Consider the following 21150-nt stretch of genomic DNA (forward strand, 5'->3'; position numbering starts at 1 on the left):
GCTATTGTGGACATTGCTGCTATGAACATTAGGGTGCAGTTGTCCCGGCATTTCACTATATCTGTATCTTTGGGGTAAGTACCCATAGTGCAATTGCTGTGTTGTAGGGTAGTTCTATTTTTAACTTCTTGAGGAACCTCCACACTGTTTCCCAGAGGGGCTACACCAGCTTGCATTCCTACCAACAGTGGAATAGGGTTCCCCTTTCTCCACATCTTCTCCAACATTTATTGCTTTCTGTCTTTTAATTTTAGTCATTCTCACTGGTATAAAGTGATATCTCATTGGAAACACATATCCTCTTAACATGAACAAATGCTGGCTTTCCTGGCTCCTTTCCATGCTGACTCCACCATGTATGCCCATGGAATTTGCCAGTTATTGGGTCAAGGGGATCTCTCCTCTGGGGAGGTATAAAACCATTAAATATTTATTCTATGTTTGTGAGTTGCCTGCCTCTATAGTGGCACCAACCACATTCTTGTACCTTGACAATGAAAAGTAGTCTTTAGCTCCTTGTGAGATTTTAAGACTCAGCCAGTAGACTTCTGCATGTTTTGAAAGCCCCAGAATCAAAACGGGAGGGGTGACTTTAAGAGATGGTTTAAATAGTCATATAATTTATTGTCCAAACCAGGGCCTTTTAAGAGTGAAAGCGTATTCTATTAATAATCACTATGACTACAGTTGTTTAGTGGGGCATTTTGTCTTCTTAGTAAAAAACAATTGGTTCTATTTATTGAGGTATTACTGTATGCTGGGGATTTAACTCATCCTTTAATAATCCTTATATTTAATCCTCAGTAACCTTATTTGGTAGATATTATTATTCCCATTTTATAGATGAAGAGATCAGGGCTCAAAGAGTGACCCATGTAAAATGGCTTTTCAGTCATGCCCTAGTGAAAGCAGACATGAGTAGGGATTTGGATTGAGGTCTGTCTGATTCCAGAGTGCACACAATCTACACTGTACAGTATGGGTTCTCATCCTGTAGTTCAATGTTTTCTTCTTCTTCTTCCTCCTCTCTTCCTCCTCCTCCCATTCTTCTCCTTTTCCTCATCCTCCTCCTTGTCCTCATTATTTTCCTCGTTCCCCTTGTCATCATCATCATCCCTCTCCTCCTTCTCATTCTTGTTCTTGTTCTTCTTCTAACAAAGTGGGTTCTAAGGAGATCTAGGTTACTGACTAGCTGTCTTATGCACTCCTGAAGTCAAAGAGGAGACTAATGAGGAGAGCTACATAAAGAGTAGCTTCGCCTTCATAGTTAATATGATGGCCAATTGAATGGGATTTCATTTGGAGGAGAACTTCCACTGTTAGAAAGAAAAAATAAGAGAGAGAGAGAGAGGAGAAGGGCAGTGAGAAGAGGAAGAGAAGAAAGGAGGCAGGGAAGAAGGGAGGGAGGAAGGAAGGAAAGAAGGAAAGTTTCTGAAATTGAAACTCTTTTCTTTGAAATAGAAAAGTTGAACTCCAGAGAGAGAAAGTTCCTTACCCAATGTCCCATAGCAAATTATAGAGGAAATAATGATCTGGAAACTCCATGTCTTTTGATTTTTAGAAAGTTTATGTTCTTTTTTTTACACTTTGCTATGTAGGAAACACATTTGAGAGGATATGTTGCAGGCTGAAGCTATTTCCATATTTTACCCCATTATGACATTGGCAGTGAAAGCTGCTTTTCTTTTTTAAAAATTTATTTATTTATTTGAGAGAGGGAGAGACCTGAACGTGGCAAGAGGGAGAGGAATCTGAAGCAGACTCCATGCTAAGCATGGAACCTGACACAGGGCTCCATCACATGGCCCTGAGATTGTGACCTGAGCCAAAACCAAGAGAGTCAGACACTTAACCGACTAAGCCACCCAGGTACCCCTGAAAGCTGTTTTTAAATATTGACCAAGAAAAGCTTTCACAAATTTCAGATATATTATGGAAGAGGTTTTAAATAAAGACAAGTGAGAACATGTTGAATTTTGTTGTGTTTCTTAGTAAAAAGAAATGGGGAATTACTGAAAATTTTTTTAATCACCATGGTCCTAGACTATTTAAGGAAAATTAAGTGATAATAGTTTCAGTTTGGAGAGTGGAGAAAGCTGCATTCACTTTTCAGTAAAATAGGACCATGGGAATGGAGTTGAAAAGGAAGCCGCAGTCAACATTTGGCCATCCACGCCCCTTCAGTAATTGCTGCTGTGCATGTGGGACAGCCAGTTATATGCTCCTGAGCAATGAGATGAGGCACTGAGGTAGCCATTGGCATGGCATTTCCTTCTTCTCCTTGAAATTAGTTTCCTTGCTCCTAAGCCTTGACTATGGTGTGTTTAGGAAGTAGAAAGAAAAGTAGTTGATAAGGGCTGTTGATAAGCCCATTCTGCAGCAGATTCCTCCAGATTCTCCCACAAATTTTGCAGTTGGGATTAGGAGGTCAGATTCTGGGGTGCCAAAAAAAAAGATTCTGGGGTGCCTGATCTCGGCTGTCCATCCACTCTGAGCTGAATATTGGTAGAGTTTACAAGCAGTGGCTTCCTGAATGCATGTCCAAGAATATGATAACTTAAAAATCCTCTGTTTTATTCCTCTATAACCATGCATTCTAAGAAGTTCAAGAGCCAATAGGTAAAGAGATTTGAAAATGGGGACAGATGTAAATAGTGGGAAAATCATGAATGAAGAAGTATGAAGTACAAAGGGGAGACAAAGATAATTATATACTCCTCCCCAAAAAATTATCTGTTACAGCTGCTTACTGAGTGATATGATGAATGTGTGATTTCATGTGACTCTTCAGAACTTTTCTACTGCCCATAACCATGAAGAAAGAAGTGTGTGTGTGTGTGTGTGTGTGTGTGTGTGTGTACCCTTACACCACAGTGGAACTTGGCTGGCTCTGTGGGTACCCCGCCAGAAAGTTTGCCCTTCATAAGTGGTTATGGTTGTGCTTGGGAGCCCCAGGTCATTTCCCTGCCCTCTCTTGCAGTGGTTCACTCAGAAATGTAGAAAACAGAATCCATACTGATTCTTCAGATGGAGACTGAGCATTCTAAAGAAAGTTCAGTTCATTAAAACTACTTTAAATTTTCAGGAGTATGGCAAAAGGGCTAGGTAGAAAAGAGGAGGGACTTCTGTTCTCTGCTTCCTCATAGCTAGCCTGTACTTTGGTTTCCCATTATTGCCCATAAAAAAAAGAGCAATCTTATATATCTTTACTATACATATATATACTATATGTGTATATGTGTGTGTATGTGTATAAACTTCCAAGATGGCCCCAGTAAAATTTTGCAAGACAGCTGTGGAGCAGATGAAAAACACTGCATTGGAAATCTAAAGATCTGGATTTGATGTTTTTAAGAGAGACAATGATCCATGTGGCAAATGTTATATTCAGACAGTGCCAGTGCAAGCCTTGAAAATAGATCTAATATATAAATTTATAGGCACACAGTGTTACCTGGCCTGGAAGGTTATCTTTCAAGGACAAAAGGTCAGAGCTCATGTCAAGGACCAGGGTAGACTCCATTTCTTTCCCAAGCATGGTATAGGCTGCATCTTCCAGAAGGGTGTGTTCTTCCCACCAACTATGACTAAGGGCAAGCAATAAAAGTGCTCTAATGTTTCACAGGGCTTTCTACAGGGAGAGTCTAGGAATCAGGTTGACTTGCATTCTACCCAAAGTTTTAAATCACCTTATTACCCATGAGTATTAATGCCTTTGTTTCCAATGAGGTGATTAGTCCACAAAATAAGGGAAAAGTTCCCTTTTGAAAGGAAAACCTCAGTCTTGCAGAGAAAATTCACTGAAATGGTACCTCCATGTTTTTGTAAAATTATTATTTTTTATTTATTTTTATCATCTTAGTAATAGGTGGATACTATTTCCAAGTATGAACATTTAGTCTGGTGTTCCTTTAATGCTGCCCAAGACTGGGGTCCTGTCTAATTACAGCCCAGCTTCTTATATCATTAGCCTTTAAGGCCTAGAATCAGATTTCATCGTTTTAAAGAACGCTGAACTCTCAGAAGCTAGGGAGATAGTTTGCCTTTGTTCATTTGTATGATTAAGAGGAGTGGACCAAAAGTTCCTCCCTGTAGGAATTCAAATGCCTACAGTTTTAGAGCCATGATAGGACAGAAGAGGAAGGATTATAGGTCTCTGCTCCTACGGAGCCCAGGTCTAACTGACCTCTTGGAATGTGGCACTAGGGCAGAGTAGAGGTTGCTTCTGCCTGGGAACCTGCAGACTATAAACTGCATCTGTCTTATAAACTCATGTTTCCTCTAAGCCCAGGCTCTGGCACAGGGGTAAGCACTCATTCAGTATTGGATGATTGAATAACAAATGAGAAAAAGCATTTCTGAACAATCCTTAAGGTGACACCCAGTGAGTGGGGCAGGGAATAGAAGGTACTTCTATTATTAGGAATGTATACTGTGTTTGCCTGTCTATTATGTTCCACTTTGACTCATCCAGGAAGAGAGACAGAGAGGGAAAGAGAGAGAGAGAGAGAGAGAGAGAGAGATGCATGTGATTTCTATTGAATGGATAAAGAAGCTGAGGATCATAGTATCCAAGTTCCTTGCTCAAGGTTACAGCTAGGCAGATCTCAGTTTCAAACCTTGGTGGTCTGAGAAGAAGGAAAACCAGCACTCTCTCTACTCTGCTGTGCTGAGCAATGCCCACGATGTGGAAGTAAAAAGGCGTGCATTCATGAAGATGGGAAGTGAAGTGGGGATGTAACTAGACATCCAGTGGAAGGGTAGTTATGGCATTTTCTTGTTGCTTTGAAACCCAAATTCACATGTCTTGGGAAGCAGATTTTGTTTGTTTGTTTTGTTGTACCAGTATACGAAGTATGAGTATCCTCAAGATCTTGTGTTTTGGCAGATATGAACCATTTCTTGGCTGCTTAGTATACATTTATTTTTTTATTTTATTTTATTTTTTAGTATACATTTAGATGTTGCTAGAATATTCCATGTGCATTCAGTTGTGTTGTCTCATAAGAACTCAATAAGATATTATGATCCTCCATCTCATAGATGTGGAAACTGAGGTTTCAAAGAATAAGGTATTTCACTGAGGTCATACACTGTGATTGGCAGAGCCAGTGTGTGTGAATCTAGAAGTCTATCAGTTAAGTATTCTTCTTCTTTTTTTTTTTTTTAATATTTTATTGGATTAGTCATGAGAAACACAGAGAGAGAGGCAGAGGCAGAGGCATAGACAGAGGGAGAAGCAGGCTCCGTGCAGAGCCTAGTGTGGGACTCGATCCCAGGACTCCAGGATCATGCCCTGAACCAAAGGCAGATGCTCAACTGCTGAGCCACCCAGGTGTACTTGTTAAGTATTCTAATCTTACTTCTCAGTTTGATGACATTGGAGTTGACTAAAAAAAAAAAAAAAAAAAAAAAAAAAGAACAAGAAGAAAAGAAAAAGATTGCAGTGAATTCTTTGACAAGCAAATTGTGCCAGGGGTTATTCTATTTGTCTTCTAGGAGAAACTGATTATCACCAACAGAAATAACACCAATATCCTATGGCTGATCAATGCTTTTTTAGTTTTTAAGTTTCCTTCTCATGCAAGGAACCTCATTCTTCATTCAGCAAATATTTATTGAATTGCTTCTCCATGCTCTATGCTTCTCTAGGCCCCAAGGATATGCCCGAAAAGGGAACTAAGTCCAGCTTGCCTCCTAGAGGGGGAAAAAGAGACAATAAATTATTTTCATTCTATTAGTTTATATAACAGCTATATTGGGACATAATTCACATATTTTAAAATTCACTCTTGGTTTTTAGTACATCATGATACTGTACAGCTGTTGTAACTGTCTGATTCCCAGGCAATTTCAAATGACTATATAATTTGTCAGGAGTAACAAATGTTCTGAAGACAAACAAATGGGGTGAGGTAGGGTAAGGGTGCTGCTGGTCTACCTGGAGTGGTTGGGACATGCCTGCCAGATACAGGGATATTTGAGCAGAAACCTGAATGAGGTAAGGGAATGAGACATGGACATTTGGGCAAAGAAGAGTCCAGGTAGAGGTAACAGTGCAAGACCTTGAGTCAGGACCATACCCCATGGTAATGGAAAAGTAGAAAAGTCAATGGCTAAAGGCCAGAGGGCAGGAGAGAAGAGTTGTAAGGGACTGTGTGTCAAAGTACACAGCAGGTGCTCAATAAATGAGATGTGGTTATGATGGTTATTATCTCTGTTCTCATCGTAAAGCTGCCAGTCACCTTGCTTCCTGAGCACAGGAGCCGTGGCTCACCTTTGTATTCCCCTAGAGACAAGACCAATGCTTTGTGTTTAATGCAGAGTCATTAAGCATCTCCTTAGTGAAAAAATAGAATTTAATCTTTAAATTAATAATCTTTGTTACCAGAACAGGCAAGAATAAGTGCTGGGATGGACTGATAAATCATAAAGACAAGTTAATATTGAGCAATACTATTAAGTATTTCTACCAAAGAGGCATGGTTTTCTCTTAAGGCCTTCAAAGTTCCTATTTCCTTAAGAGGTGGGGTGAAGAGTTTTGTTTTGTTTTGTTTTTTCTTTCCCTAGCCCCTGGTTGAAGGCAGCTCTGTGATGGGGTTTCTTATAATTGGGCAAGGGGGTGTCTGGGTCAAAGTGACAGCCAACTTGCGCTGCTATTACAACACATTACATAAATAACTCTATATAATTGCTACCATCCATCAATTTGGGGAGATCAGTGGTGAGAGACGCTGCCAGTTTCTTGGAATGAAAACTAAAGCTGCAAATAGCCCATAAAGTCACACTCGCTAATCAATGCCAGTGTTTTTAAGGGAGGGTAAATTGGTCTAGTCACCAATTCAACCTTGAGAAGGATTCCCCTGTGTATCCTTCACATTGGTTTGCAAGACTTTGCCCAATCCTCAGAGTGTTTTGTTTCCTCCTCTCTCTCTACCTTTTTTTTTTTTTTTTTAAATCATAGTATTATTCTTAGCCCTGCCTTCCCCTATGTTGCAGCCTGAAGCCTTTGCTGAGCTGGCTAAGGACAGTTAGATTTCTAATGGGTTTAGTTTATTCTGACCACTATAGGCAGCTCAACAGATAGAGCATCCTGGCTTCTATGCAGATTTGGGGAGTTCTAAATGTCCAGCTTCTCTGTCTACCCAGGCCAAGTGAACCTGACTCTTTCACAATTCTTCATTTCATTCTGGGTTGTCAGAATACTAACCATGAGTTTCCAAAACAAACAAACAAACAAACAAACAAACAAACATTAGATTGCGGCATTCAAGAAGTGTGACCTTTGCAAATAGAAAGGATTCTTAATGATCACATCTTGCTCTGACCCCAATCAGTTTAATACCCTGGGTTGTAAGCAGCATGAGGCAGAGGCAACCTAACCCTGGGCCTAGGAAAATGTGTCTGGCACAAAGTGGCAGACTGACCTTATTGCATCGACATTGAAGTAATGAAATCACACTTTTGTTGATTGAAAATGAAATTGAACAGGCAGCGCAGCTAAAGCTCTTTCGAAGAGAGATAAATGGTCAGCAGCTTGCTTTGCAATGACCCGAGAAACGGAAAATTCCTAGAATGTAGGAACCTTGTTTAGTTCCCATGTGAATGGACCACAGCGTCTTCTCAGAGGTTTGCTGATGGTGGGTAGTGTATGTGCTCGACAGGTGTGTGTGACAGACAAAGCCAGAACTTTCCACCCCTAGCAGAGTATGGTCTTCTTTGTCCATGAGAATTTGCCCCTTTTGTAGAAAATCCCCTTTCCATCAGAATGTCTCCTTAGGTAGGAGTCCCTATATGAGGGCAAGATGGGGAGCCTGTGAATCCCCTCTTGCTTCACCTTCCCTGCTATGTCTAGGTCCTACAGTTTGTCCGAATGGATGCCTGGTGTCCTTCAGAATGTTAGACTCTATTACATTAGTCAGAAGTCCTTTTGTGGGTAATTGGTAGGAAATTAAAGGATTCAAGGGTGATTTGGTATTTCCAGAAATCTTTAGAAGTTCTTTGAGGAGGAAAAATAAGCAAGTCTTGCTAAAAACCCTCAAGCCAGGGGACATTGTTCTTTTTCATGGAAAATTGCTACTTAGAAACATACTATAAAATGTGTCATGCTTTCGAGTCAACAGACACTAAACATTTAAATTTTCTTGGGCCAAAGGAGAGCTTGCCAGTGATTGTTTTACCTTCTCTAGGTGCTGGCGTACGGGGCTGGTCCCATCATTAAGTCTCCCTTCCTGACTGGCAGCATTCAGTAGCCGCAGTAATGATGTCAGCAAGACTAGCTTTATTAGAATGGCACTTGATGCTTTCTGGAACTTTGTTTATTTGCATTATTCTTTGATCTTCATAACATGCCTGCAAGGATGGTTAAGGTGTGAACTATGGCAGTGAAGGAAGCTGAGGATGACAGGCTAGGTGGGAAGTGAATTCCTCAAGGTCTCATAGTTAAGGGTGTCTGAAGAAGAGAGGAGCAAGTCCTCTCAACTTTAATTTCTGTTCAGTGCTTTGTTAATTCTTGAGAACCATTCCCTGTATTTTTTGCTCCCAGGAGTCTACAGCAGCATTTGCCCAACCCAAACCTAAAAAACCAAACCAAACCCAAACTAATAGAAGAACAAACAATGTCTGACCTTGTCAGGCTCACTTGCTTTGGGGCCCCGTTCCCCGAAGCAGGGCCTCGCCCCATCTCCATCACTGCTCATCTCAAGCTTGTCCCATGCCACCACTTTCCATGATGCCCTCTTCTGTCCTTGGGGCTGCCGTCTACAAGGTCTGGCCGTTAGGGCGTCTTTCTTCTGCTCTGCTAGTTTGTCCTTGAAGACCTCACTTCTCTTCTGAGTTTCTTACTTTTGTTCCTTTCCCATCAACTGTCCTTGCTCTCCTTCAAGGCCTCTGTCTTTTGTCCAATGCCACTTTTGGGCTCCTTGCTGTTCTTCTCTTCTTCCTCCATAGTCCATCTCCTCAGCTTTCCAGCATCTTCCTAAACATGCACCTGCTTTCTGATTCCCATCAGAGGAAGTCAAAACCTATGGAGAATGGCACTGGGGTCCCAGCCAGCCAATCTCACTACCCTGTGTTTAAACCATTTCCATGAGTGGGAACCCCAGCCACATTGTCCTGGTCACTGCCCTCATTATCTTATGTGCCCTTCCAGCACTGGGACTTGGCTGACAGTATTCCAAGTGTAGAAATCTAACAAATCAATTTACAAGGATTATCACAAGTGCCATTACCTCTAAGAAAACTTCCAGTCACAGCTTCTCCAGAAAGGAAGTCTTCCCCCACCATTTACAACTGAAGCTAAGACCTCTGTTGTTTGCAGTATTTAATATTCTTTTTTTTTAAGATTTTATTTATTTATTTATGAGAGACACAGAGAAGGAGGCAGAGACATAGGCAGAGGGAAAAGCAGGATCCCTGTGGGGAGCCTGATGCAAGACTCGATCCCAGGACCCCAGGATCATGGCCTGAGTCAAAGGCAGATGTTCAACCACCGAACCAGCCAGGTGCCTGCAATATTTAATAATCTATCTGCCCTCATTAGGCTGTGAGTTCCCTGAAACTCAACACTGGCCCTTAGTCATCTCTGTGTCCCCTGAATCTGGTATAAAATAAACACTCAAAGGTTTTCATTCAGTTGAATTTGGCACTAGATGAATTATATTTTGATGGCTCAGTGATCTATACTGTCTCCTCCATAACAGGGTTATCAGAAATCTTGGAATATCCGTAGTTGGCTGGTTGATATTCATTTGCCAGGGGTAGCTAGGGAATCAATTTGAAAAATGGATACTGGAGGTACCAGCCCTTTATGGATTCTTGACTTTTGAAGGCCCTAAAACACTGGCTGGAGGAAAAGGGGGCTGATTTGAGGGAGCTTTAAGCAAGGGGGGGGATGGTATGTGTGTTTGGGAGCATACCAAATACACATACTGTTGGGGGCATTATTCTCAAAAAGCAATGAGGTGGGGCCTTGTGTTTGGAAACTATCTTCCAGTTCTGTGTTGTTCCTTGGGCAACACCTTGGGCAAGCCCCTTGGCTCCTCTGAGTTTTGGGGTTAATTATGGCTCTTTCATAGATTTATTATGGGAGTGGTCCTTAAAATCTTGGACTGGGTCTTTAAGCCAAGGAAACACGTTGAAAATATTTGAGATGGAAAATGAGTTTGATAAGTTGGTAGTAGCAAGATCAGACACTTTTAAAGGCTATTTATCTAAGAAAAGTAAAAATATATGTTCACAAAAAGACTTGAAAATAAATGTTTTCGATGGCTTTATTCACGGTGGCACAGAACTGGACACAACTCAAATGTCCATCAGCAGGGGAATGGACAAACTATGGTATCTTCATACAATGTAATAGTACTCAGTAATAAAAAAAATAAGCTACTGATGTATGAAACAGCAAGGATTAATCTTAAAAACACATTGAGTGAAAGAAGCTGGACAAAAAGAGATACTGTCAGATTCTATTGATATGAGATTGAAGGTCATAAGTTGAATCTTTGGTAAAAGATATGGGATGATGGTTATCTATGGGGCCTAGAGATGTAGATTGACTGGTAAACATGAGGGAATATTCCAGGCTGCTGGTAATGTTCTAATTCTTAATTGATGTGTTTATTCTGTGAGTGTCTGTATTTATTAAGACTCCTCTAATTATACACTTAAGATCTGTGCAGTTCAATTTGTGTTTGTTAATTAAAAAAAAAAATCCTGAGGAAAGTTGTGTAGATTCATGTTAGGCCAGACTTGGAGGCCTGTGGCATGGGGTATTCATGGCCTTGATGGTCAGTGTGTGGCCCCAGAAGTAATTTCTCTGCAATCTAGTAATGTCAAGGGAAGTTTCTAAGAGGGGGAGATATTTGGGATGAGTTATAAAATATAGATAGGAATCTACCAGATGGACAGGGATTAGGATAAACCAGGGTTTTTTTGTTTTTTTGTTTTTTTTTTTTTTTTTTTTTTCAGGAAGAGGGAAAGAAAGAACCAGGCTGTGGACCGAAAAGAGTTAGAAGAATCTGAACCTTGTTGGTGGGAGGATGTAGTAGGAGAGTGGGTCAGCACAGGAAGTGGAAGATAAGGCCACAAAGGCAGCTTGGGTGACCCAAGGGATGGCAGTCTCAGCTGCACAGTAAGGCAGGAGCACACAGGGCCAGATCTCCGAAGAGGAGTCTGCAGGCAGAAACTGGGGACAGTGGTCAGCATAAAGGGAATAGTTAAAACATTTGGGAATGGATTAGAAAAACACAAAACACAATATATGTAGTGTGAAGATGCATTGGGCTCATGCTCATCCCAAAAAGAATAAAGCAGTGACTTGACTGTCAGCTGGGCTAGTCTTTGGCCTCAACTCAGCAGCTGAGAATGGACATGAAGTTGGCTTTGGGTGCAGACTGATGGAAAGAGAGATCATTCTTGCTTCCACGAAATGTGCAGGGAGAGCATACATGGTACCCTTTCTTTCTGAGCTGTGTGATATGGCTTTTGCCCATCTCCCATGATGGAACCTCCTATACTGCATTATTCAGGCTGAATGGACTGAGATCATGTCTCAGCTCAGGAGGAAAGAAGTCCCGGGAAAAGAATAACATCCTAAGATGACCATACTTTATGCTGCCTGGTCCCTCCTGATGCCTCTTACCTAACCTCTCCATGCTTCCATTTTTCATTTGTAAGAAGAGAATACTACTACCACAGGGTTGTTCTGAGAATTCAACGAGTTATATTTATTAAGAAGCCAGAATGGTTCTTGGCACAGGATGAATGCTATATAAATGGCTTTTCACATGTACATGTAAATTGTTAAATAAAAAGCAGAGTTCTCAATGAAAAGAGCTATAAAAAAGAACTTCCCAAGTGTTCTGGTGATTAGCTGGGGGAAGAAAATTTCCAAAGGAAGAACAAATTTAATTTTAAAATTAATTCATATTGTGGAATAATTTTAGGTTTATATGAAAGTTGCAAAGTACAGAGAGTTTCTCATTAAAATAATGGTTTTCAATCCATGGCCAGGACTAAGTGGGAACAAAATGCGAGACTAGGCTCAGGTTGGAGGTGGAGTGGGGAAGAAAAGGAAACCATACAGTAAGCAGTCATTGAATACCTAATACCTGTTAGACAAGCTGAGTTCATGTTGATGATTTCATTTGGGAGCCATTGGGAGCCTACTAGGTGGTCAGCAGTGTGACAAGTGCTGAGGAGTCAATGATAAATTCCCTCATCCATCAAAGACTATGGAGCAGTTGCTGTGTTTCTGGAACTGTGCTAGGTATTAGAGCTGCCATGGTGAAACTCACTGTCTGTGTAGGTTGTTATAAGAAACAGAAAAGAGAGAGAGATGCAGGTCAAGTGCTAGGTGAGCTTCAAGGATGGAGGACCATGTCTAATTGGGAGGCTTCACAGACAAGGTAGTCTTTGGGAGATTGAGAAGGATAATTGGAAAGCCTCACCTCCCTCCAATAAGGACTTCTGGAAAAGATATGCAGCTTTTAAAAGGCTTGAGACCTTGTACCTGAACCTGAACTTTTGGTGATATTATGCTCTCAGGAGTAAAGGGATCAAATCAGTTTATTTCCTAACACCTGTGTTCCAGAAAGAAAGAGGTATGGGTTGGGTGGAAGGGAGGGAGAGAGGTAGGGTGCAGGGGTGATGAGAGAGAAGAGGGAGGGAGATGGCAGGAGAAAGAGAAGAGAGAAGGGAAATTAAGTTTTCTCTCCCCTTTAGGGAGGAGCAATGTCTGAAGGATTTCTAGAAGCCCAGTTCAGGCCTTAAGCATTTTGTAACTCAAATCATCTATGGCTGCTGATTTCCAAGTTCTTCCTGCAAGAATACAGGGACTTGTTCCTTAAAATGACCCAAAGAATGTCGCAATGTACTCAAATCAGAAACCACTTTATTTTTAGTTACTTTCTCCCCTTCCTCCTGTGAGTGACTTCTCATATCAGAGGAAGGCAGCACATAAACCCTGTGGCCATCTGACCTTGTGCCCCTGGAGAGTGGATGCCTATGGCCAGGAGAAGGGTGGGCTTCTCTTTGTGGCGCTCTAGTCCCCTCCCTGCCTCTCACTGTTATCTGCTATTACTCATTTCTCAGATACTATGAACTCTCACAGGACAGAGAGAATGAGTAGCCTCTGCATCCCAGCCCATGCCTGACACAGGGCAGGTACTCGAATCCTCATAAAAACTTGACCAAAAGGACAGTGGAGGCTTCACATTCTGCCAGGATTGTGACATGAGCCTTGGATTGTGTTTCTTCTATAAATACTTTCGAGAGCACATGTTATTCCAAGACAAGCCCATCATGGACAACAAAGACTCATGGGCCTTCTGAGTCTCTGTAGTTTCCTGGGATTTCTCAGTACCTTACCAGTGCTTACTATATCTGGGACCACAAATTTCATCTTTAACCCATTTTCCTAAACTTGCTTTTATTTTTTGAAAAAAATATGGCACCACCTTCCTCTCAGACACTCAGATTTAGAAACTGAGAGATTCTCATCTTTTCTCAAGTGAATTGTTATTGACTCTATGAGTTCTCCTCCTTCAATATTTCTCCAAAATACCTAAGCCCTCATAATCTAGCTGAGAATAATCCCCATGCCCTTGTTGAGTGTCCTGACTCCAATCTTTCGGAGCAGTCCTGCTAATGTGAATGATAGACCATGTCTCACTCTTGATCCCTTGCCTTTCATTCAGGCCCAGGATTCAGAATCTGCATGCTTCCGAACACAACCCACAACTTCTTCATACTACTTTGCCCCATCGTTCCCATGCCCTAAACTACTTGTCTATCATAACAAACTTCTCTTTGTTTTTTTAAAAACACCAGGCTCTTTCTTATTCTGTGCTGGTTGAACCTTCTCAAAGCTCTGGGGAGGGGGAGTATGATTTGGCAAATCAACTCATTCTTTTGGTCCCACCACTGCTGCTACAATTGACATGGAAAAACCCCAAACCAGGTAAACTCACTGCCATTGAAATGAATCCCATTGAGGTCATTGTAGCATAAATCACACAAGCTCAATATAATCATAGTCAGAAATTTTTGCATCTCTACTCAACAAAAAGAAAAAGGGAAAGAAAAAAGAAAGGAAGAGAGAAAGAAAAGGAAAAAAAGAAAATCTTTTATATTTGCAGGAAAGTCATGTTTTAGCTTTTTGAAAATTGTACTTTTTAAATATATTTTATTTATTTATTTGAGAGAGAGAGAGAAAGCACTAGTGGGGGGGGGGGAATGGAAGTAGACCCCTCGCTCAGCAGAGAGACAATGCAGGGCTCGATCCCAGGACCCCAGGATCACTACCTGATCCAAAGGCAGCTGTTCAATTGATTGAGCCACCCAGGAGCCCCTGAAAATTAAACTTTAACATGTTCTTGATGCACATGCTCCTGAAAGTGGGAATAAGTTTACATGTCAGATGTATCTGGTCCAGCCTTGCCTTGTGTCTGTCCTGTGGTAGACATTTTTCTGCTTGCCCATACCAAAGTTATCACTGTCCCGTATACTCTCATGTCCCTCTAAATATAATCTATATGATAACACAATTACTTAGCATTATGGGTATTTATATGTGGGCCCTGCCTCCATCCCTGTTCATAAGACTATGAGTCTTTTGAAGACAAGAACTGAGGTTTTTTTCATCATCTACCCCCTCAAGCTTCTGTAGACCCAAACAGCATTCAGATTTTAGGATGAATCATGGATTAATGGACGATGGATGAATGAACAAATAAGTGATTGGGTATGGCACTTGGAATGAAGATGATGAATAAAATTAGTTGACTTGGTGGAGAGATGAGTTTGTATGCAGATAAGCAACCCAAAGCGCAGCTGGATATATATATGTCTTAGTTCTAATTTCAAATCCACACATGCTTGCATTCTTTTGGCCTGGTGTCAAGAAAGCTATATGTCCCATTGTTGTGTAGCTTTGTGCTTTTCTTTTCATGGAGATGGGGCTGTTTGATTATTATTGTTTGAATAACTCCAATTAGTTCTATACATGGGATTTGGAAATATTGAACTATATTCTTTCAAAAGCAGTACATTATTATTTAAAATGCAGTGTAGGGGATCCCTGGGTGGCGCAGCAGTTGGCGCCTGCCTTTGGCCCAGGGCGCGATCCTGGAGACCCGGGATCGAATCCCATGTCGGGCTCCCGGTGCATGAAGCCTGCTTCTCCCTCTGCCTGTGTCTCTGCCTCTCTCTCTCTCTCTGTGTGTGTGTGTGACTATCATAAATAAATAAAAATTAAAAAAAAATAAAAAAAAATAAAAAAAATAAAATGCAGTGTAGGCCAAATATCATTGCTAACGTATCTCATGAGAAACCAAATGTGGCCAAGGTTTACTCACTTCATTTAAGTAAGAGTCACCATAAAATTTTATTTAATCCAGTGCTTTTTGGGTAGAATTTTAGTATATGTTGTAATGGGATTATCTTATCATATTAATTATTACCTGAATTCTCAGGAAAATTTCTCCATATTCCCAACTGAGGGTAGGGACTCCTCACTTTGATACCACAGTTTCTGGGTTTGTTTTTCCTCTCCCATTACTCTGACCTGGAGTCACTAGGTGGTAGGAACCATACTTCACTTAATGCTGATCCCTAGCTCCCAACACAGGGCCTGGTATTAGGTAGATATTAAGTGACATTTGGTTGTATGAACAGGATGAGACCAAAGAGCATGGGCTCTGGGTCAAAACTCACTTTTGCTAATGATCATTTAAACAAGGATAGTATCGTGATGCCCATACAGGTAAAAAATAGACATGTGCTCAAAATTTCATTTCACTCATTAATCAGTGAGAGAACCAGGCAGGTGTTCAAATTGGGAGAATCCAAAGAAACTGGTACATGTCTAGGTAAGGAATATTAAAATGAATGTGCAAATAGAGGTAAAACCAGCTTCTTTCACAGTGAAGAGAAAAGCCAGTGGAACCTCTGTGGATAGGACATGATTTACATATCTATAAACAAGAATTATTTCACATTGCTATCATTCATCTACAATTTCCAAAAGTTGTAAAATAGCTCCCATAAAATCAGAGTCAGATCACCTGAAAGGTGTCTTCTAGACAATACTGAGTTTCCCAGTAAAGCATGCTGTTCAAACCTCACCTATGCTAATAGGTCCCGAGGGAAGGGTGTTGTGGTCAGAGATGAGAGCATTCGCGAACACCTGGACACTGGAAGCCTTGTGCTTCTGTATTGGGAGGGAAGTCCCTAGAAAGAAGAGTGCAGGTAGGCAGTAGCCAGATACAATACAACTGGAAGGTCAAGGTAAAGAGTATAGATTAATCTAAAACTTTAAAAATTGTACAACCATAGCAAAAATAAAAAAAAATTTTCAAGCATTCTGCCCTATTTGTACATCTCTATTTATTTATAAAATAGGCACATGTGTTATCGTATATGACTACTTCTACAAGCACAAGTTCCGTCACTTATTGGCTGTACAACCACAGGCGAGTTACTGCGCATAGCTGTGCCTCAGTTTCCCTGTCTCTAAAATATGACGATGGCCCAGGGCGGCCGTGATGAGGGTGTAGAGTAAATACAATGGGGCTCTGCAGAGTGAGTGCTCGGTAAATGTTAGCCTGAAGTAGAAAATACTCAAAAATAGAAATGAAAACGAATGAGATAGAACAGAAGGTGCCAACATTTGTCTTTCTGTATTCAGTGGATAGGCTTGAACACCCACAGCTTGTGCACCTCATTCCAGAGGTTACACATAGGAGGCTTGTTCAGGTCTGGGGGGTGTGGAGGTGGGGGATGCGGGAGCGAGAAGGATCAGATGCAGGGAGGCCAGAGAAGGGGCAGTATTGTAGCACAGCAGGGAGACAACATGGGCCCGGGCTCGGGCACCCACAGGGAGAAATGAGGATGACTCATTGAGGACAGCAGTGGAGGACCTTGTCCTATAACCTTTGAACATGGACTTGGTAGGGATGCCGGAATGAAGATAGGGAGGTGATTCTTGATGGGGGACGTAGATGGTGCCTAGAATAAGCTTTGGGGTTGGGAAAAATAGAGGGTACAGGAAAAGGCCAGAGCCGGACGTTTGTGGGGCAGTGGGCTCATCCCCCATTGTCACCATTGCTTTGGAAGATACTAGCAGCTCATGCTGCCTCAACCTTGCAATTGTATTTATGAGGCTGTAATAGGATAAAAGGGAGCTGATTTTGCTATCCCAAAATATGTTTGATATAAATATTATTTGAGCTAAAGGCAATTAAAACCCAGCAGATTCAGGGAAAGCTCTTTCCCTTCCCATTGACTGCCTAAATTCACGTTGGAAAGGGAGCGTGTGTCAGGAAGAGAGTCATTACCTCTTTCACTATGAAATTTACCTGCATGACAGGGCGACTGTGTTTTCCAAACATCTCTCCCTTCTTGTGAATGGCCTTCCTCCCCTTTGACTCCAGCCCCAGTACCCCTTTCTTGCCTTAGGATATTCTATAAGCCTCAGTTACTTGGTTGCTCTTTGGGGTCTCATGTCTTTATGGGGCTTTTGTATGGATGAAATTTGTTTGTGTCTTGTTAATCTGTCTTATGTCAATTTGATTATTGGACCAGCCCGAAGAATCTAGAAGGGTATAAGGAGAAAATGTTCTGCCCCTTTAGGGCCATGGTGTTAACTGAGATTTCTAGGCCTGCTATTCTGCACAGTTGTAGTGCTCGTTACTTTGCAGACAATAGTTTCTTCATTTAGTCTTCCTAGTAAATCTTTAAGGGTTATTACTGTCATGCCCCTCCTGCAGATGAGAGGACAGAGGCTAAGTGGCTTGTGCTGAAATGACAAGCTTGTACAAGCAACTCAGTACAACCCCAAAGAGTCTGTGCTTTTTCTTCTGTACCCCACCATCTCCTGCTAAAGCTTAGAATATGGTGCACCCTCTTTATGTCCTGGTTATCCCAGCTCTCAGTGTCCTTTCAGGGAAGAGCTTCCCCTGCCCCAGACCTTAGGAAACCTGTGTCTAAGGAACAGGACACCTCAGCACTTGCTTGCCGGGCAGTCCCTCCTGTGAATCTCCACCCGCACTCTGGAACCAGAGAGGAGAGGGGAGAAGCCCAGGTGATGAAAGGAAGCCTCTTGTGGCCCCAGAGATCCATCAAATACCCCTAAAAAGGCCTGGCTTATACAGGCTGTGGTGGAAAGAGTCAAGGTGGCAGGCTGGTAGAAACTAATCTTTTAAGAAGATTCAAGCCCCAAAGGACCAGGTGAGACTCTCCAGGGATCTCAGGCCATTGCAAAGGAGGTGGGACATAGACTCCTGGGAACACTCACCAGAAAAAGCCTGTGTGTGCGTTTGAGGTCCTGCCTTCCACTCCCGGCCCATTAATTGTACAATCTTCCTGCTTCCAAAAAACTGGAGAAAATCTACCTGGAAAGGGATGAGTCCTAGATGAAGGTAGGGCACAAATTTAAAATAAGCTTGACCATTTTAAACTGTATCAGATGGTCCCACAAGGAATGAGGGGAATCTCTGGGACCTACTTTAAGTAAGGTCAAAATGATTTCTAAAGTGAGTGGCTCACCTTTCTATGACCTTAGCAGGTTGCAGGGCAATTTCCCACCCATCTTTGGTAAATGAATATTTAACATATGGAAAGCCTGTGTAAATTGTGCTTCTAAAAGGCTTAAATTCTTCCTTATCAGAAGGCTTCTGTTTGAGCTTCCTTGTAAAAGGCACTCAAGGTTTGTTGAATGAATGAATGAATGACAAAGCAAGTCTTTTTTTTTTTTTCCGCCTTTAGTACCAAAGGTCAGTTTAAGCCCAGCCCTTGACTGAATCATCACAAACTCCTGGAATCACTCATAAACATGTAGTCTTAACTATAGATTATACATTTGTCGGAACCAGATCAGAGGTAGCTCTGTGGAAAGTATTTCACGTAAGCATGGCAGGTGCAGTTAGGCTTATGCCTGTACATTAAGTTATATTCTGGATCATGATTGTGGGGATGGCTCCAGGGATCACTCCATTCACTAGATTGTACAAAACTTAAAACTCTTTCATGAACTTGTCTCACTTACATGGGAGAGATCAGCCTCTCTGCAGCCTTTCTGGTAAAGGCGTGAGGATTCAGACACAGCAATGCCGAGGTTCAGAGATGTTTCAAAGGCTCACCAGCCTTTGTCGTTGGACCAGAACGCAGATCTGTGGCCCCTACACCACAGCGGGAGCAGCTTCTTTTTAAAGGGGATATTGTTCTTTCTGTTCTCTAAAGAGGCAGCTCAAGCTCATTTGAGGTTACAGAGAAATCAGCTTCCCAATTTAGGGGAAATGGGAGCGGAGCAGGTCTTATATGAAATGCAAATCAATATTTGGATTTTTCGGAGGGTTCTCCTCCTCCACCTCCAGGCTAGGCATGTGGCATTCCAGCAAGTTCAAAATGTTTTATATTCAGATTAGTTCATTTGAAACAGCACAGAAAAAAGAGAGAGAAAAGCAACTAAATCCAAGTGTTGCAAACTCCTTTAGCAAATAATTGTGAAATAGCATTGAGTTTGCCAGTTCCTGTTTTCATTTTCCATAAATCTATTCTGGTATCATTTTATTCCCTTGAAGTAGATGTAGCAAGTTCTCCGTGATACCGAATAAGACAAGAGGATAACAAAAACCCCTGCTACTTATTAAATAACAATAAAACTCTGACTCTGTGTTAAACTTAGAAAAATCACCTTCTCAGAGAAAATGCAACATGTTTTATGAAAGCTACAAAACTGCTTGAAAACGTCTCCAAGCCTATGCTGACACATTCGTAGTGAGTAAGAATGATAAACTGGAGCCACTCAGGTGCCACCAGGTCCCAGTGACTCAGGGTCTGTGCAGCACTTCCGGGGGGGTTGGGGCAGTGGAGTGGGGTGGGTCCCTCCTGTGAGAACCTGCATCAGTGACTTTGCTTCTCTGAGCCCCACGGCCTTGCTCGTGAGGGGAGATGATGATGATCCTGGTCTCAGGAGGGTTGACAAGAAATCCCGAGGGTGGAGGAGGCGCCTCAACCTAGTAGGAGTCGCCTCTACCCAGTAGGAGTCAGAAAATGGCCGCGGTCGGTCATCCTTGTAAGGGTGGAGGAGAGAAGGGGTGAAGAAAAAAGAAATCAAAGCTTTGCTCTCGGGAGGCATGGAGCAGGGGAGTTTGAACAAACAGGAGGGAAATCCTATCAGAAGCAGATTGCTATGTAAGCAAAATACCCTGCTATCTAAGTGAGGCTTTCGGGATAAAAATCTGACACCCAAATTCTTTCCGTGTGCTACTAATAGCACTGCTGAGCGGAACAAATGGAAGGCATTTACCTTTCACCAGCTCTCCCCTGTGCTGGCTGTTGATGGGGCAGTCAGTTCAGGCGTCAGAACCGGCTGCAGGCAGCCCGGGCCGGAGGGATCCAATTTGTAGTCTCTTCCTGGCCTGTTGCTTCCCTAATGCCGGCCCACCTTGTCAGGCCTTGCTCCTCCTTCAGTCCCTTTCTAAGTGGAAAGGCATCTGGCAATGGCCTGTCTGGGTGGAGACGCGCTGCCATCCGTCTGCCAGGCTCTTCCTCGTCATGCTGGTTTTTTGCGCTATCAAAATTAAAAGGGGGTCGAAATGGCACTCTGGGGTCCTGTGGTCATGTGCCCTCATTCCTCTTGCTGGCCTAGTAGGAGCTCCAAAAGCCCACTGGAGCAATGAGTGTAGGTCAGGCAAGCATTTGATGTCAAGAAAAGACAGTGTGGACTAGAACATCGTGTCTCAGCAGATTGCCTCTCCTGCAGAGCTCTGAGCAGTCCCAGAAAAAGAGTCTCAGCTGGCCAGGATCACAAATTGAGAATCATGCAATATTTTATCTTCCTCTCAAAGGCGGATCCCGTGGCTATGCTCGCTCATGGCACCCCCGGCATCACACTCATCTCCCTATTCCCTTGTAATTCCTGGTTCTGTGTTCTGGTCAGGTCACTCCCCTAGCCCCCCCCCCCACCGAGCACCATTAGCTGCTTGAGGGAGGGCCTGCGTATCTTGATTCCCTGTGATATCCGCGGGCTAACATGGCATCTGGCAGGAGTTGGTGCTCAGCATACATTCCTAGGATGAATGCCCTGAAATGAGTGCTGTATTCTGCCTTACAAGATTTTTATCCCAGGACTTTGGGTCCTCAATAACC

At 42.3% G+C, this 21150-nt stretch overlaps 2 long non-coding RNA genes across 5 annotated transcripts in view; one reads left to right on the top strand and one right to left on the bottom strand.

The window, feature by feature from the left end:
• Window positions 1-21150, top strand: part of LOC144322607 (uncharacterized) — a 202154-nt gene that overhangs the window by 167666 nt on the left and 13338 nt on the right. The gene's annotated exons all lie outside the window — the stretch shown is intronic.
• On the bottom strand, window positions 3875-20784 carry LOC144322605 (uncharacterized). 2 transcript variants are annotated; one of them, XR_013388253.1, is made up of 4 exons: window positions 20309-20784; window positions 18296-18392; window positions 16126-16230; window positions 3875-5697 (listed from the first exon to the last, which is right to left on the bottom strand). It is a non-coding gene; the product is annotated as an uncharacterized LOC144322605 (long non-coding RNA). The 2 variants fall into 2 exon arrangements; XR_013388252.1 differs by lacking the exon at window positions 16126-16230 and having other exon boundaries at window positions 20309-20783.

Source organism: Canis aureus, chromosome 10, assembly GCF_053574225.1.
Source record: "Canis aureus isolate CA01 chromosome 10, VMU_Caureus_v.1.0, whole genome shotgun sequence".
Classification (NCBI taxonomy): domain Eukaryota; kingdom Metazoa; phylum Chordata; class Mammalia; order Carnivora; family Canidae; genus Canis; species Canis aureus.